General features: G+C 44.9%; 1 pseudogene; it reads right to left on the bottom strand.

Moving 5' to 3' along the window:
• Window positions 1–217: 217 nt before the first annotated feature.
• On the bottom strand, window positions 218–285 carry LOC115600165 (annotated as a pseudogene).
• Between the last annotated feature and the right edge of the window lie 17,246 nt (window positions 286–17,531).

The following is a 17,531-nucleotide window of genomic DNA, read 5'->3' as shown; positions in this document are numbered from 1 at the left end:
CTTTCTAATATCTAACCTAAACCTCCCCTGGCACAACTTGAGACCATGCCCTCTTGTCTTGCTGAGAGTTGCCTGGGAAAAGAGACCAACCCCCACCTGGCTCCAACCTCCTTTCAGGTAGTTGTAGAGACCGATGAGGTCTCCTCTGAGCCGCCTCTTCTCCAGGCTGAACAGCCCCAGCTCCCTCAGCCTCACCTCATAGGACTTGTGCTTTAAAATGCAGAGGCCATGCTAATCTTCTCTGTATCCTTCCAATTTTAGTATATGTGCTGCCGAAGCGAGCACAATACAAGGGATAATTGAGTTTACTGGATGGTATGGATTCGGTGGCCTGGCACAGCAGAACCAAAGAGATAGAGAGCCCTGGTAGACACTGGTGCACAGTGCACCTTGCTATCTTCAAATCACAAAGGAGCAGACTCTATTACCATCTCTAGAGTCACAGGAGGGTTTCAAGAACTGACTGTAGCGGAGGCTGAAATGAACCTTGCCAGAAATGATTGGGAGACCCACCATATAATGACTGGCCAAGATGCTTCATGCAGCCTTTGTATAGACTTTCTCCAGAAAGGGTATTTCAAAGACCCAAAGAGGTATAAGTGGGCCTTTGGTGTAGCAGCTGTGGAAACAGAGGGCACTGACCAACTGTCTGCCTTGCCTGGTCTTTCAGATGACCCTCCTGTGGTGGGCCTGATGAGGGTAGAGGAACAGCAGGTACCAACTGTATCTAACAGAGTACATCATTAGCAGTACCGTACCAACAGAGACTCCCTGCTCTCCATACAAAATCTTATTCCACAATTAGAGATCCAAGGTGTGATCAGCAAGACTTGCTCACCTTTCAACAGTCCTATATGGCCAGTGCAGGAACCTGATGGAGAATGGAGATTAGTTGTGGACTACTGTGGTCTAAATGAAGTTACACCATCAATGAGTGCTTCTGTTCCAGATATTTTGAAGCTTCAGTATGAACTGGACTCTAAGGTAGCCAAATGGTATGCAACTACACCTGGAACCAACTGCCTCAGGGATAGAAGCATAGTCCCACCATCTGCCGTGCGCTGATCCACACTGCGCTGTACAATCACATCCTATGGATGTGGTCAGCAAAATTGCAACCGTGTCTTCACCCACTAATAAGAAACCTAAACTAATAATAACCTTCTTGGGTACAGTGAGATTTTGGACGATGCACATTCCCGGGTACACTCAGATTTTAAAACCCCTTTAAGATGTCACCCGAAAAAATGCTTTCACTTGGGGCCCTGAACAGCAACAGGCCTTTGAGCAGATAAAACAAGAGATAGTCCATGCAGTGGCCCTGGGACCTGTCCAAACAGGACAGGAGATTAAAAATGTGCTCTACACTGCATCTGGTGATAATGGTCCCATCTGGAACCTCTGGCAGAAAGCACCCAATGAGATTCGAGGTCAACCCCTTGGGTTTTGGAGTCAGCAGTATAAAGGTTCAGAGGCCAATTTTACACTCCAACTGAAAAAGAAATATTGACTGCTTATGAAGGAGTTCGAGCCACTTCAGAAGTGGTCGGTACTGAGGCAACGCTCCTCCTGGTACCCTGTCTGCCAGTTCTGAACTGTAAGTTTAAGGGGAGGATCTCATCTACACAACATGCCACTGATGCCACCTGGAGTAATTGGATTGCTTTGGCAACAGAGTGAGATCAAATAGGGGGCCCTGATCATCCAGGCATCATGGAGGTGATTGCAAACTAGCCAGAGGGTAAAGATTTTGGAATGCCACCAGATGAGATAGTGAACCGTGCTGAGGAAGCCCCTCCATATAATGAACTTTCAGATGATGAGAATTTTGCTCTCTTCACTGATGGATCCTGCCATCTTATAGGAAGTCATTGGAGGTGGAAAGCAGCAGTTTGGAGTCCTAAACAACAAGTTGCTCAAGCATCTGTGGGGGATGGTAAATCAAGCCAGTTTGCAGAGGTAAAAGCCATCCAGCTGGCCCTAGACATTGCTGGAAGGGAAAAGTGGCCAGTGCTTTACCTCCACACTGATTCATGGATGGCAGAAAATGACTTGTCGGGGTGGCTGAAGGGATGGAAATGGGACAACTAGTAGCACAGGGGAAGCATATATGGGCTACCACTGTGTGGCAAGATGTCACTGCCCTGTTAGAGATGGTAAGGGTATGACACGTGGACACCCATGTACCTAAGAGTCAGGCCAGTGAAGTACACCGGCAAAACCATCAGGCGGACCAGGCAGATAAAGTGTTTCAAACAGATTTAGACTGGAAGCACAGAGGTGAACTGTTTCTAGCTCACTGGGCCCATGGCACTTCAGGTCACCAAGGGCAACATGCAACATAGCAATGGGCCTGTGACCGAGGGGTGGACTTAACTTTAGACACTATTACACAGGTTATTCATGATTGTGATGCATGTGCAGCCATCAAACAAGTTAAAATCTTTGTGGTACAGGGGACATTGGTGTAAATACAAGTATGGAGAGGCCTGGCAGATACATTACATCACACTCCCTCAGACTCATCAGGGTAAGCGCTATATCCTCACAATGGCTATGTGCTCATAATGGTTGAAGCAAGCACTGGGTTGTTGGAAATGTACCCTGTGCCTCATGCCACTGCCCGTAATACTATTCTGGGGCTTGAAAGGTAAGTGCCGTGGCAGCACGGTACCCCAGAGAGGATCGAGTCAGACAATGGGGCTCATTTTAAAAACCATCTCATAGACAATTGGGCTAAAGAGCATGGTGTAGAGTGGATATACCATATTCCCTATCATGCACCAGCATCTGGAAAAATTGAACGCTACAATGGCTTGCTGAAAACCACCCTGAAAGCATTGGGTGGTGGGACTTTCAAAAACTGGGATATGTGTTTGGCAGAAGCCACCTGGCTAATTAATAGCAGGGGATCTATCAACCAAGCCAGTCCTGCTCAGTCAGAATCATAGAATCATAGAATTGGCTGGGTTGGAAGGGACCTCAGAGATCATCAAGTCCAACCCTTGATCCACTACCGCTGCAGTTACTAGACCATGGCACTGAGTGCCACATAATATCTTAAATATCTCCAGGGATGGAGAATCCACTACTTCCCAGGGCAGCCCATTCCAGTGCCTTATCACCCTCTCGGTAAAGAAATTCTTTCTAATATCCAACCTAAGCCTCCCCCGGCACAACTTAAGACCATGCCCTCTTGTCTTGCTGAGAGTCGTCTGGCAAAAGAGCCCAACCCCCACCTGGCTACACCCTCCTTTCAGGTAGTAGTAGAGAGCGATGAGGTCTCCCCTGAGCCTCCTCTTCTCCAGGCTGAACAGCCCCAGCTCCCTCAGCCTCTCCCATAGGGTCTGTGCTCGAGTCCCTTCACCAGCCTAGTTGCCCTCCTTTGGACCTGCTCCAGGACCTCAATATCCTTCCTGAACTGAGGGGCCCAGAACTGGACACAGTACTCGAGATACTCAAGACCTTTTATATACAATGGATGGGGATAAAGTCCCTGTTGTGTGCGAAAGGAACCTATTGGGAAAAAATGGATCTATCCTGCTTTGGGCAAAGACAAACCCATCCATGGGATTGTTTCTTCTCAAGATCCAGGACACACTTGGTGGGTTATGCAGGAGGATGGGGAAATCCATTGTCTATCACAGGGGAACTTAACTCTAGCCGAGAACATTTAGTTTAACTTTGTATAGTTTTAATTGTTATATAACAGTAATTAGTTGTATTAAGTGGTTTTTTTTCCCCCAAGATAATGCAGTGGCGTCCAAGAGTCTCAGGAACAGCTTGCAGCATGTGAGAGCATGAACCCTGACAGACCCTGTACCATCTGTCTTGCTTTGAGATACTGCCATGACGAGGATCTTCAGCCTGGACTTAACAAAAATCTTGTGTAAGGACAGGGTATAGCCGGGTGAATGAGTACGGAGAGGAATGGAATGGAATGGAATGGAATGGAATGGAATGGAATGGAATGGAATGGAATAAGAGGTGGAATGTCATCTTTTGTACATGAAGAACTAAAGGAGGGCTTTTGGACTCTGAGAAGGGTGGAACACAAAGGGAGGGGTCTGTTCTTAAGCACACTGGAAAAAGAGTGTCCAAACTTAGCACAGATTTGAAGCACTTGCTTTTATGGGCTAAGGAACAGGAGCCCTCCTCGGATACACAGAATGTATACAATCCAGAAATGTGGGAGAAAATCTGGGTCCGATTGTGGGATCTGGCAACAAGATACAATAAAACTGGTACCACATTGTTGGGACCCTGCCGTACTCTCTTTCATTCCTTAAAACACTATGTGGGCTCTAAGCCTTTTAACAACAACTCCCCCATGGTGTCAGAAACATTTAACTCGCCACAGCCTGACAGAGTGCAGTCTCAAAATTCGACACCAACCTCACTAACTCTGCGGAAGCATACATCAGTCTATAACTGTCTTCGGGGGGGGGGGGGGGATGGTGGCATCAGAGCCTCCGGGGAGTCTTTTGAATTACTCTTTTGACCTGGGAAAGATAGACCCTGAGTGGCAACCGGACCTTTTCCCCCCTGACTTCTGTGATCACTGGGCTGTGGTACAGCAGAAAGCTCGAGACAGTGGGGATCCTGATGTATTGCAAGCTTTTCCTGTGACATATAATTACAATCAGCAAAATCCTAGATGGCAGCCCCTCAGTTATGCGGCCATAAGAGAAGTGCGGAGAACAGTTAAAGAGAACGGATTAGCTGTCCCCTTTACAATGAACTTGTTAGCAGGAAATGCAGATTCCACTTTTCTTACTCCTCATGACTGGAAAGATCTTGATCGTGTGATCATGACTCCCATGCAGTTTATGATCTTTACCACGGAATTGGATCACTTGTGATCCCCCAGGCTCTGGACAACATGGTGTTTCGTCAGGGAACCCCCCCTGCATACTGTAGATATAGAAGCCTTCATGGTTGAGGGACGTTTGGTGCAAGCCACTGTCCCACCTGAGGGGTTTTATCAACTCGATAGATTAACCCTGAAGACTATCCATAAAGTCCCAGAGGAGGGATTTCCAATACCTTCTTTTGTCAATATATGGCAGGGGGCAGATGAACCCTTTATGAAATTTTTAGACTGTCTGAAAGAAGGGCTTGAGAAACAAATAGATAACTCAGAGCCCTGTGATCTGCTATTTAAACAGCTGGCAGTCGAGAATGCAAATGCTGATTGTCATAAAATGTTGAGACCCTTGCAAGTTCGGAATCCTACCATTATTGAAACGATGAAAGCTTGCCAGAATGTAGGGTCGACTTCACACAATACAGATCTGCTTGCTGAAGCTTTTGCAGCTTTAAAATTCCAACAAGGTCCAGGTCCCTACTATGCTTGTGGGAAACAAGGTGTCCTGGTTTGGGCCAGGATAAAGTTGATTTTCTGTCTTGTACTTTTGCTTTTAGCTAAGTTTCTCAGATAGTGTGTGCTTCTAGGATTGATAACACTTGATGTTTATAGTTACTGCTAGAGACTGGTATGCAGAGCCAAGGACACTGCTCAGCTCTGAGGAAAACATTTTTACCCTCCAGGAGGACACAGAGGTCCCACCTGAGCCCTCCTTTGGGGAGGAACAGACAAGATAGATGCCAGAATTGACCAAACAGAGTATTCCATCCCATATACGTCACACTCAGTATAAATTTGAGGCATCACGAGGGCCGAGCCAGATCTTTTCCAGATCTTTTCCCTTCCTCCCTTCCTTCACCCGGTATCCTGGAAGGATCCTGTCCGTTCGTCTGCCTGTGGTCGTGATCCGTGCCAGCCCATATCTGTGTGTTCCTGCCTCCGGTTCCCAACTGCTGCCGACTCCAGGAGTCCAGCCTGGACTTTCCCAGTGCTGCCCTGCAGCCTCAGTGGTGACGTGAGAGTTATTGGGGGAGAGGGGGGAGGAATGTGGTTTCCATTTTCCTGTATATTTGTATATATTTAGTAATTTTACCTATTTATCATTACTGTTTCATTAAAGTTGTGTAGTTTAGTTTCCAACCCATAAGTCTCTCTCCCGTATTCTCTCTCCTTTCTCTATCAAGGATAGAGAGATTAATAGAGAGCGTCTGTTATTCGGTTTAATCGCCGGGCCAGTGTTAAACCGTGACACAAGGTCACTTTAAACATGAGTGTCCCTTTGCAAAAGCTGACAAAATGAAAAGGGGTCCTGATATATGCCCTTTCTGTAGAGTAGAGGAAAGCATTTTGCCAGTGTCTGCCGCTCAAAATTTGATAAAGACGGTCACCCCCTCCTTCCTCAGGGAAACAGGGGGAAGAGCATGACTGGGGGTCGCATGATGACACGCAGCCCCTCAGGAGGTGCTTGCAATGAAAGCCAATTAAGTGCCAGAACAATTGGGAGCGCAGGGATGCACCTGGCTACCTCTTGCACAATTGAACTAAACAACACTGAGGTACAGACTGTCCCTCCTGGCATTTATGGACCTTTGGGGAATGGCATGAGTGCTTCGTTGATAGGTCGATTCTCTGTTACTAGGCAAGGTCTCTTTGTGGACTGATTGATTCTGATTTTACCAGTGAAATACAGATAATGCTCTGGACCCATAGCCCTCCTTGCAGCAGGCGAAAAGATCACCCAGCTCTTATACTTTAGGCCTTGCCCGTCGAGAACAACCTCTAAAAGCAGGGGAGAAGGCAGTTTTGGGTCCACTGGAATGCTTCAGATATACTGGTTGCAACAAGTATACCACCAGAGGCCGCTGTTGCAACGTAAATTACACCACTCTGACAAAGGACACGGCTTCTCTTATGGGTATTCTCAATAGCGGTGGGGATGTTACTGTCATCACCTCAGTTCAGTGGCTGCTTTCTTGGCCGTTGGTCCAGCATCATGCAGCACTTGTGGGGGTCAGTGGCGCTGTTAAAAATGACCAAGACTCAATATTCGGTTAATGGTTTAATTTAATTAATAAATTGAAATTGCAGTAAGCAAAGCAGCTCTGGGTGCATGGGGAGTCTCCACTCCACTCACACGCACGCTTCTAAAACTCTAGAATTATCTTTTATTGATTACAATTCTAAGAATATTAAAAAGGGGTGGGTTTACATATATATTCATAGGGATTACATCATGTTATTACAATATTCATGATAAACAGAGTCTGGGCGGAGTCCTCTCTTGGGGAGATATCGGGGGGTCATTAGGGGGTCTTTGGATGAAGTAAGAAGTCTTCCTCAAACTTAAACCCTTTACCTTGTTTTCGCCAACTTCATTATCTTGTTACAGAGCAAAATTAGACCCTAGCCATAATTTTTCCTGTATCTGCTGGTTGTGGCATTTTTATGTTGTCTCTGTGCAGATGTTTGCATTCTTTTGGTGCCTAGTTAGCCTTGGCAGTGCCTTGTTTTAAGAACAAGGCCCACGCTTCAATAATCGCTGAAACAGAAGTTAGTCTCATCAAGGCCTTGTGTTGCTTACACTGTTTTTGTGGAAAATTATAGGTCTCAATTGCTTTGTCTAGCCCCATATTCACTTTCTTCTTAGTTTAATTCTGAATTTACTGGTTAGGAATATAAATTCATTAACATCATATATCACAGTGCCATGTCCCCCCAGCAAAGCAAAGATCCACTCGATTTATGGACCCAAAGGGTTTACTGATACAGTCAGGCCGTATGTTTTGCCTTTGCCCTCTACTTTATGGGGCAGAGGCTGTCTTGCACAATGGGGTTTGAAATTGGGGACGGATTTTTAATAGGGGCTGCTGGCACACAGCATACTCTGGCCCTTACATAGGCAACCGACCGACCGGTTTGGTTGGATCAGTGGCCCCTATCAAAGGAAAAGCTGCATCATCTCCAAACCCTGTTTTCTGAAAAACTGCATGCAGGGTGCATCATCCCCTCTGCAAACCCCTGGAATACCCCGGTATTCATGATTCATAAGAAAAGTGGAAAATGGAGTCTGTTACAGGTTCTGTGCTGTTTAATCACTGTAATAGAACCCACGGGGGCACTGTAACCTGGACTACCTTCCCCGACAATGATTCCACAGGACTCATAATTGGTGATCATAGACTTACAAAACTTTTTCTTTACAATATCCTTGAATCCTCAGGATACTCCACATTTTTCCTTTTCTGTTCCCTCCATAAATGCCTTGGACCCTTATGACTGGTATCACTGGATGGTTCTGTCTCAAAGTATGAGCAACTGTTCCACCATCTGTCAATGGTTTGTTGCCAAGGTACTTGCCCTGATATGAGACTGGTTTTCAAGTGCTTTTATCTATCACTACATGGATGATATTCTAATAGCAGATAAAGAGAGACACCAATGGGACGATGTTCTTGCAGCAGTGATAATTAATGTACAAACTGCAGGACTCCATGTAGCACCAGAAAAAACTAAAACCACAGCTCTGTGGCAATATCTTGGTTGGAGGATACAAAACCAAACTGTCACTCCCCAGAAAATAAAACTTACAGCAAACATACGAACTCTTAATGACCTTCAAAGACTGTTAGGAGTCATTAATTGGATTAGGCCTCTTCTAGGGATCACAACCGAAGATATGTATCCTCTGTTTTTGTTGTTAAAAGGCTATTCATATTTAGCATCGTCTCGATCTCTGACTCATGATGAGTTACAAGCTCTCGGCAAAATCTCTGCAGCAGTTTCTCATCAACAAGTTCATCGTGTTATTGAGGGAACCCCTGTTTTTCGCTTTGTTTTTTATCATCGTTCCAGCCTTTTGGGTTATTAGTACAGTGGGTCTCGCAGAATAAAGACCCCTTGATTGTCCTGGAATTGGTCTTTTTACCACATCAATTTGCAAAAAACGTTGTTACCATACATGAACTCATAGCCAATGCGATAGAGCGAGGTTGCTCACGTTTGCTATTTTTGAAGGGTTGTGACCCTGCCACTATTTTTTTCCCTTTAACACAGCAGCAAATTGATTCACTTTTACAGTCATCCCTCTCTTTCCAAGTGGCACTGGCAGATTTTAAGGGATGCCTTAGTATTAATTTCCCTAGTCACCAGTTTTTTAAACTCCTTGGTCACTTAGTGCCTGCTTTAGAACTCAATATCAGCTCTGTTCCACTACCACAGGCCTTAACTTTATTTACAGATGGGTCAGGCCAAACTGCAAAATCAGTTATTGTCTGGAGGGACAAGCAAGGGCATTGGCAAAATGATATTCAAACAGGGCCTGGCTCCCCCCAGAGATTACATCTAGCAGCAGTTGTGAGGTGTTTCAGATGTTTTTCACAATTCATTAATATTGTTACTAACTCTGCTTACGTATCAGGACTTGTTACTAGGCTGGAAGGTGCTTATCTTAAGGAAGTCATTAATCCTCGTCTTTTTGTCTTATTAAAGGAGCTTCAGTATTAATCACACCGATCCTTATTTTGTGATTTACGTCCATTCTCATACTAACCTTCTTGGCCCTGTAGCAGAAGGCAATAAAATTGCTGACCTTTTAGCAGCTATGATTCAGGTGCCAGATTTATTTCAACAAGCATGCCTGTCTCATGAGTTTTATCATCAGAGTGCCAGCACACTCAGGTGCTCTTTTCATCTCACTCAGAAGCAGGCTTGTCGAATTGTTGCTGCATGTCCTGATAGTCAACTTTTGCATCCTCTGCCACATTTAGCCAATAATCTGTGAGGTTTAAGTCCCTTACAGATATAGCAAACAGACATCACACATATCATAGACTTTGGCTGTCTAAAATATGCGCATGCGTCCATTGATACTTTTTCAGCCTGTATCTTTGCATCTGCTCATACTGGGGAAAAAATCTTGTGATGTTAAGAAACATTTTCCAGCACAAATCAAAACAGATAATGGGCCAGCATATAAATCAAAATTTGTTCTTGAATTCTGTCAGCAATGGGGTATCACACATATCACTGAAATCCCTCATTCCCTGACTGGACAAGCCATTATTGAACAAGCACATAGTACTTTAAAAGCCAAATAAAGAGGGGAAGCCGGGGATATACCCCCCAGGAACACTTGCAAAAAACACTCTATGTTTTAAACTTTTTAAACTGAGCGGAAAATTACATGACCCCCAATAGAAAAACACTTTGGAAAAACGCAAAGTATACAGCAAGGGAAAGCTTATGTTAAAATTCAAGATCTTAATACTCATTCATGGGAAGGGCCATTCCCTCTGGTAACCTGGGGCAAGGATATGCTTGTGTTTCTACAGATTCTGGACCTCGCTGGGTTCTGGCAAGATGGGCGAGACCAGCGTCACCCCCTGCCTCATCATTATCATTGCCATCGCAACAGAAAGACTAGCATTATCCTGGCTGTCCGTGCAGCCCAAGGAAAATGTTTGGGTAATCCTGGCCACTGTAATGGGACAGGATTTTTTGTGCCTGTCGGTGGGCATACCAGCAAACCCTTTCAGTACATGTTTGGTGGGCCTTTTGATAGATGACTGGACTGTACTCCAGCCCCAGTCCCCCTTCTCTTTTAAGCATGGTAAACCTGCTGATACCTGGGATATTTGGGCACCCCATCTGCCTTTTACCACAATGTAGCCACAGGAAAGTGATTTGTTAGGTTCAGTTAAAATGGATTATTGTTTGTTTTTTAATTATACAAGCAAAGATCAATTCTTAGTTCAGAATGTTAATTCATCATTGCTTATATACAGAAATGCAACTGTGTGCTGTAACTACACTGACTAAAATTTCTCGCTCTTCTAGCATCTCTAGTGCTTTACCTAGAGGTATCTTTCTGATCTGCAGTGACCGTGCATGGCCTTATATTCCTTCTCATCTGAGAAGAGGACCTTGCAGTTTAGGTCATTTAACTATTAACGCCAAATATTTCTATGCTTTTAAACTATACGCATATTCACCATTTCCGCAGGGCAAAGCAATCTTGCCACACTTTTTAGGCTGACTGTAAGGATACAGTTACCTTTTGGAACCCTGCTGGAGTTATCACTGCTTCACTTTTTATTCCTGGAGTTGTTACTGCACAAGCTCTAACAACTTTAAATCGCTTAGGCTGTTGGCTTGCCAAGCAAACTAATACATCATCTAACACTCTTTCTGGTTTGTTGCTTGATGTAGTGTGGGAGAACACCATGAGAACAGATGGAGCTACATGAAATAAAGGTGCAAGGAACGAAGTGGTGCAAGCAATACACAGAATGGGAATCGTTGGAGGAGTATGGTTTCTCGGGAGTGTTTTGATGTGGTGCCAGGTACAGCCTGTGAGAATGGTTTAGTTAAGATTATTATGTTAGAACAAAAGTATTTTTAGCTATGTAACAAAAAAATGGAGCTTGCAAGTTAATAAACTTGAATTCAGATGGTGTCTGTGAATCTGTGTCCATGCCTTAGCACGCCAGAAATACCTTTCCCCTGTGTAAGTCTCAAGGTTTAACACTGGCCCGGCAAACCAAATAACAGATGCTGTCTATTAATCCCTCTATCCTCCCTGATAAAGAAAGGAGAGAGAATAAGGGAGAGAGACTTATGGGTTGGAAACTAAACTACACAGCTTTAATGAAACAGTAATGATAAATAGGAAAAATTACTAAATATATACAAATATACAGGAAAATGGATACCACATTCCTCCCCCCTTTCCCCCAATAACTCTCACGTCACCACTGAGGCTGCAGGGCAGCCCTGGGAAAGTCCAGGCTGGACTCCTGGAGTCGGCAGCAGTCGGGAACTGGAGGCAGGAACACAGAGATATGGGCTGGCACGGATCAGGAGCACAGGCAGAGGAAGGGACGGAATCCTTCCAGGATGCCAGGTGAAGGAAGGGAAACAGGAAATCAGGAAAAGATCTGGCTCGGCCCTCATGATGCCTCAAATTTATACTGAGTGTGACGTATATGGGATGGAATACTCTGTTTGGTCAATTCTGGCATCTATCTTGTCTGTTCCTCCCCAAAGGAGGGCTCAGGTGGGACCTCTTTATCCTCCTGGATGGTAAAATGTTTTCCTCAGAGCTGAGCAGTGTCCTTGGCTCTACATACCAGTCTCTAGCAATAACTACAAACACTAAGTGTTATCCGTCCTAGAAGCGGACAATGTCTGAGAAACTCACTGTTAATTTAAGCAAGTGCAACTACTTACAAGAGACTTAGCTAAAAGCAAAAGTACAAGACAGAAAATCACCTTTATCCTGGCCCAAACCAGGACATTCCACCCCTTATTCCATACCATTTGTGTCGTGCTCCGATAATTACTAATTCTTATCCCTAAACACATCTATACAAAAATTATTACTATCTCTCTGTGCTAAAATTCACTAAGTAATTCAGTTTATGATTGCAGATGTTCATCTATTGTAGCAGATTCTCAAAACAAGGAGCAATTGTTCATGCCCATGGTCCACAAGTCGCAGGTTGCAGATGTTAACTTCAAGGAAGTTACTAGATGCCAGTCGATGAACCTAGTTCTGGTTTCATCACCGCAAAATCATCCTGAAAAACACTCATGGAACACTGTTAATTTATGCAATAATTCACATAACAGTAGTTAATATGGGATACAAATTCATGACTCCCAAAGATTCCATGCACTACTGATTGAGCTAGAAAAGCAAAAATTAAGTATTCTCACTTAGTGTCAGATTCGCTTGTGGTACACATTATACTTCTCAATTTTCCATCATCACCCACCAAGTGTGTCCAGGCCCTTGAGCAAAAGCAACCTCACGAATGGGTTTGCCTTTGCTCAAGTCAGGATAAACCCAAACTGTTTTCCCTAGCAGATTCTTTTCATGCACCATAGGCACTTTGTCCCCATCTACTCTGTGTAGAAGATCTGACTGAGCAGGACCAGCTTGATTGATGGAACCCCTCGTGTTAACTAACCAGGTGACTTTTGCCAAGTGCTTGTCTGTCCTGGTTTGGGCCAGGATAAAGGTGGTTTTCTGTTTCTGTACTTTTGCTTTTAGCTAAAGTCCCTTGTAAGTAGTTGCATTTGCTGAAATTAACAGCAAGTTTCTCATGCAGTGTGTGTGCTTTTAGGACTGATAACACTTGATGTTTATAGTTACTGCTAGAGACTGGTATGCAGAGCCAAGGACACAGAGGCCCCACCTGAACCCTCCTTTAGGGAGGAACGGACAAGATAGATGCCAGAATTGACCAAACAGAGTATTCCATCCCATATACGTCACACTCAGTATAAATTTGAGGCATCACGTGGGCCGAGCCAGATCTTTTCCTGCTTCCCTTCCTTCACCCGGCATCCTGGAAGGATCCTGTCTGTTCATGTGCCTGTGGTCCTGATCCGTGCCAGCCCATATCTGTGTGTTCCTGCCTCCGGTTCCCGACTGCTGCCGACTCCAGGAGTCCAGCCTGGACTTTCCCAGGGCTGCCCTACAGCCTCGGTGGTGACGTGAGAGTTATTGGGGGAAAGGAGGGAGGAATGTGGTTTCCATTTTCCTGTATATTTGTATATATTTAGTAATTTTTCCCTATTTACCATTACTGTTTCATTAAAGTTGTGTAGTTTAGTTTCCAACTCATAAGTCTCTCCCCCTTATTCTCTCTCCTTTCTCTATCAAGGAGAGACAGATTAATAGAGAGCGTCTGTTATTCGGTTTAATTGCCGGGTCAGTGTTAAACCGTGACAATGTCCCAGGTTTTAAAGGTTCTACCACCCATTGCCTTTAAGGTAGTTTTTAACAGTATATTGTACCTTTCAATTTTACCTGAGACCGGAGCATGATAGGGGATATGGTATCCCCACTCAATACCATGTTCTTTGGCCCAGTTATTTATAAGACTATTTTTGAAATGGGTTCCATTATCTGATTCAATTCTTTCTGGTGTACCATGTCTCCACAAGATTTGTTTTTCTAGGCCCAGAATAGTCATCACTACCTTGATGACCTGAAGCGTTGTGGGCCCATCTAGCAAAAACAGTTCACCTTTATGGTCCCAGTCCAGATCTATTTGGAACACTTCAGCAGCCTCATGTGATGGTTGGTTGTTTCGATGTTCCTCAGTAGCTTGATCTGAAGGTACGTGGGCATCTACGTGACGCACTTTTACATCAAGTTTCTCCAACCCAGCAGCAATGTCTTTACACAGTTCAGCAGCCCAGATAGGTTTATCTCTACGTTGCCAGTTGTTTTGTTTCCACTGCTTTAACCAACCCCATAAGGCATTTGCTACCATCCATGAGTCAGTATAGAGATAAAGTCTCGGCCACTTTTCTTGGTCAGCAATGTCCAAAGCCAATTGGATGGCTTTTACCTCTACAAATTGACTTGATTCACCATCTTCTTCATCTGTTTTTGCAACTAGATGTGTAGGATTCCATACGGCAGCTTTCCACCTTCGATGGCCTCCTACCAGACGACAGGATCCATCAGTGAAAAGAGCATATTGTTTTTTATTCTCTGGTAGTTGGTCATATGGTGGGGCTTCTTCAGCCCGTTTTACCACTTTTTCTGGTGGCATTCCAAAGTGTTTTTTTCTGGCCAATGTGTTATTGCTTATGCAATTCCTGGACAATCGATTCTCCCTATCCTAGCTCTCTGTGAGAGTAAAGCAATCCATTTACTCCAGGTAGCATTGGTAGCATGATGGGAAGATTCTCTACCTGTGTACATAAAACCCGGTAAAGGTAATCGTGGCACTAGGAGGAGCTGTGCTTCAGTACCAATCACTTCTGAAGCAGCTCTAACTCCTTCGTATGCGGCCAGTATATCTTTTTCAGCAGCTGCGTAGTTGGCTTTGGAGCCTTTGTAGTTTCGACCCCAAAATCCTAGAGATCGGCCTCGAGTCTCTCCTGGAGCTTTCTGCCAGAGGCTCCATGTAGGACCATCACCTCCATCTCCGGTGTAGAGCACATTTTTAATATCTGGCCCTGTTCGAATTGGTCCAAGGGCCATTGCCTGCACAATCTCCTGTTTAATACCCTCAAAAGCAGCTTGTTGTTCTGAGCCCCATTTAAAGTCTTTCTTCTTCCCGGGAACCTCATAGAGAGGTTTCACAATCTGATTATAAGCAGAAACCAACAGTTCCTGAAAAGGACTGAGTTTTCTTTTTGGTAGTTGGTGGGGCCATAGCAGTTATTTTGTTAATCACGTCCATTGGGATGTGGCGACGTCCATCTTGCCACTTAACCACCAGAAACTGTATCTCTTGTGTAGGTCCCTTGACCTTGCTCCTTTTAATAGCAAAACCAGCCTCTAGAAGGATTTCAATTATCTTCTTACCTTTCTCGTAGACTTCTTTTTCGGTGTCACCCCACACAATGATGTCATCGATGTACTGTAGATGTTCTGGAGCTCCACCCTTTTCCAAGGTATTATGGATCAGTCCATGGCAGATGGTAGGACTGTGTTTCCACCCCTGGGGCAGTCGATTCCAAGTGTACTGGACACCTCTCCAGGTGAAGGCAAACTGTGCTCTGCATTCTGGTGCTATAGGAATAGCAAAAAATGCATTAGCAATGTCAATAGTAGCATACCACCTGGCCGCCTTTGACTCCAGCTCATACTGAAGTTCTAGTATGTCCGGCACAGCAGCACTTAGTGGTGGTGTAACCTCATTCAGGGCACGATAGTCCACTGTCAGCCTCCACTCTCCATTAGGCTTTTGCACTGGCCATATAGGACTACTGAAGGGTGAGGGAGTCCTGCTGATCACTCCTTGGCTCTCTAGTTGCCGGATCAGCTTGTGAATGGGGATCACAGCATCTCTGTTGACGCAATATTGTCTTCGATGCACTATTGAAGTAGCAGTTGGCAGACGCTGGTTTATAATTCTCAGCAACCCCACTACAAAGGATTTATCTGAAAGGCCAAGCAAAGCATGCAGCCATCCTGCATTCTCAGCCTTTATAGCTGCAGTACCAAAGGACCACCCTTTTGAGTCCTCGAAATCACCTCCCTTGAGGTAGTCTATGCCAAGGATGCACGGAGCATCTGGACCAGTCACTATCGGGTGTTTATGCCACTTTATTCCAGTGAGGCTCACATCAGCCTTCACAATAGTCAGTTCTTTAGATCCCCCTGTCACTCCAGAAATAGTGACAGATTCTGTCCCTTTCTGATTCGATGGCATTAGGGTGCACTGTGCACCAGTGTCCACCAAGGCTTTATACTTTTGTGGCTCTAGTGTGCCAGGCCATCGAATCCACACAATCCAATAAATTTGGTTGTCCCTCTCCTCCACCTGGCTGGAGGCAGGGCACCTCTAAGCTTGAGCACATACAACATGGGCAGTACGTGCGTTACTGGAGTTTGCATCCCCAGTACTCACACCTGATGTACAGGTATCTTGAGTCACCAGCATATTTGGATTGGGTAATTCCACACTGGAGACTTGAGCAGCCATCTTTTTAGAAGGACCTCCTTTTGCCTTTGGCTTACTTATCAACTCAAACACTCGGTCCTGTAGGGCAGCAGTAGGTCTCTTGTTCCACTTTTTCATGTCCTCTCCATACTCACTCAGGATTGCCCATAGGATTTCTCTTACTGAATTCTGTTTCTCTCAATTCTGTCTCATAGGAGGGAATCTCCTCTTAATGGCTACAATGCGGTGTCCTCCTCCTATCTGAGGAAAAATGGTGAATGCAGTTTCTCAGCTGTTCTCTTTACAGCTGAGACCCAGGAGTGACGAGGGGCCATGATAGCATCTTCACATTCTCATGCTGTTTTAATCACATTACCCACAATTCCATCCAAATTTCCAGGAACCCATAGCATTACTGATAGTGTATGGTTAAAAGGTGGTGGTGCAGCATGCACAAACTTTTGCAACATAGGTCTAGGGCATGGCATTTGATAAGGAACTTCAATGTTTTCATCAGTATAGATCATATCTCGTACAGCCAATTCTTCCAGATACCTGATAGGTTTTTCAAGTGTGCGCGCTTTGATCTGTGGACAGTCTATTTCCACTTTATAGGGATATCTCTCACTTACAGCTGACAAGAGTCATCTCCATAGGCTAGTGGTTCTATCCTTTTCCCCAAATGCCTGATCAATACCTGCATCTTTGGCCAGGGATCCCAACTGCCTGGCTTCCCTCTGAGTTAATGTTATGGTATCAGCCCCATCACTCCAGCATCAGAGTAACCAAGTGAGGAGTGGTTCACCTGAAAAACGGCTGTAGTCTTTCCTCAGAGTACGCAAGTCCCTAATGGAATAGGACTTAGCAGATTCTTCTGAGACTGAGTCCTCCCCAGCTGACTCTGCTTTAGAGTCTGCTCTAGCTGCTCTATGAGGAGAGGCAGTATCCTCTATTTCCTCTATCACCTGGTCATCTCGTTAAGACCTTGAAGGTTTAAGGCTAATTTCTGATTTCCATTGTTTTCCTTTTCTCCTAGTTACAGAATCAACAAGTAGCTGTGCAGGCTGAGGGGGAGAGGCTGTGGTGTCTGCAGCAGTAGCAGCAGCAGGGCTCACTTTCTGAACAGCAGCAATGTCTGTGGGGGTACAGGCAGCAGCTGCAGCTGTAGCAGATACTCTGGCAATGCTCGCCGGACGTATCTGAGTTCTGCCTTTGCGAAAGGGGGGGCGAGAAGTGGCTGCAGAGGCAGGAGT

The sequence above is a fragment of the Calypte anna genome, chromosome W (genome assembly GCF_003957555.1).
Source record: "Calypte anna isolate BGI_N300 chromosome W, bCalAnn1_v1.p, whole genome shotgun sequence".
Classification (NCBI taxonomy): domain Eukaryota; kingdom Metazoa; phylum Chordata; class Aves; order Apodiformes; family Trochilidae; genus Calypte; species Calypte anna.
Note: the sequence above shows the minus strand (reverse complement) of the source record. Positions and strands in the feature narration are given on the sequence as shown.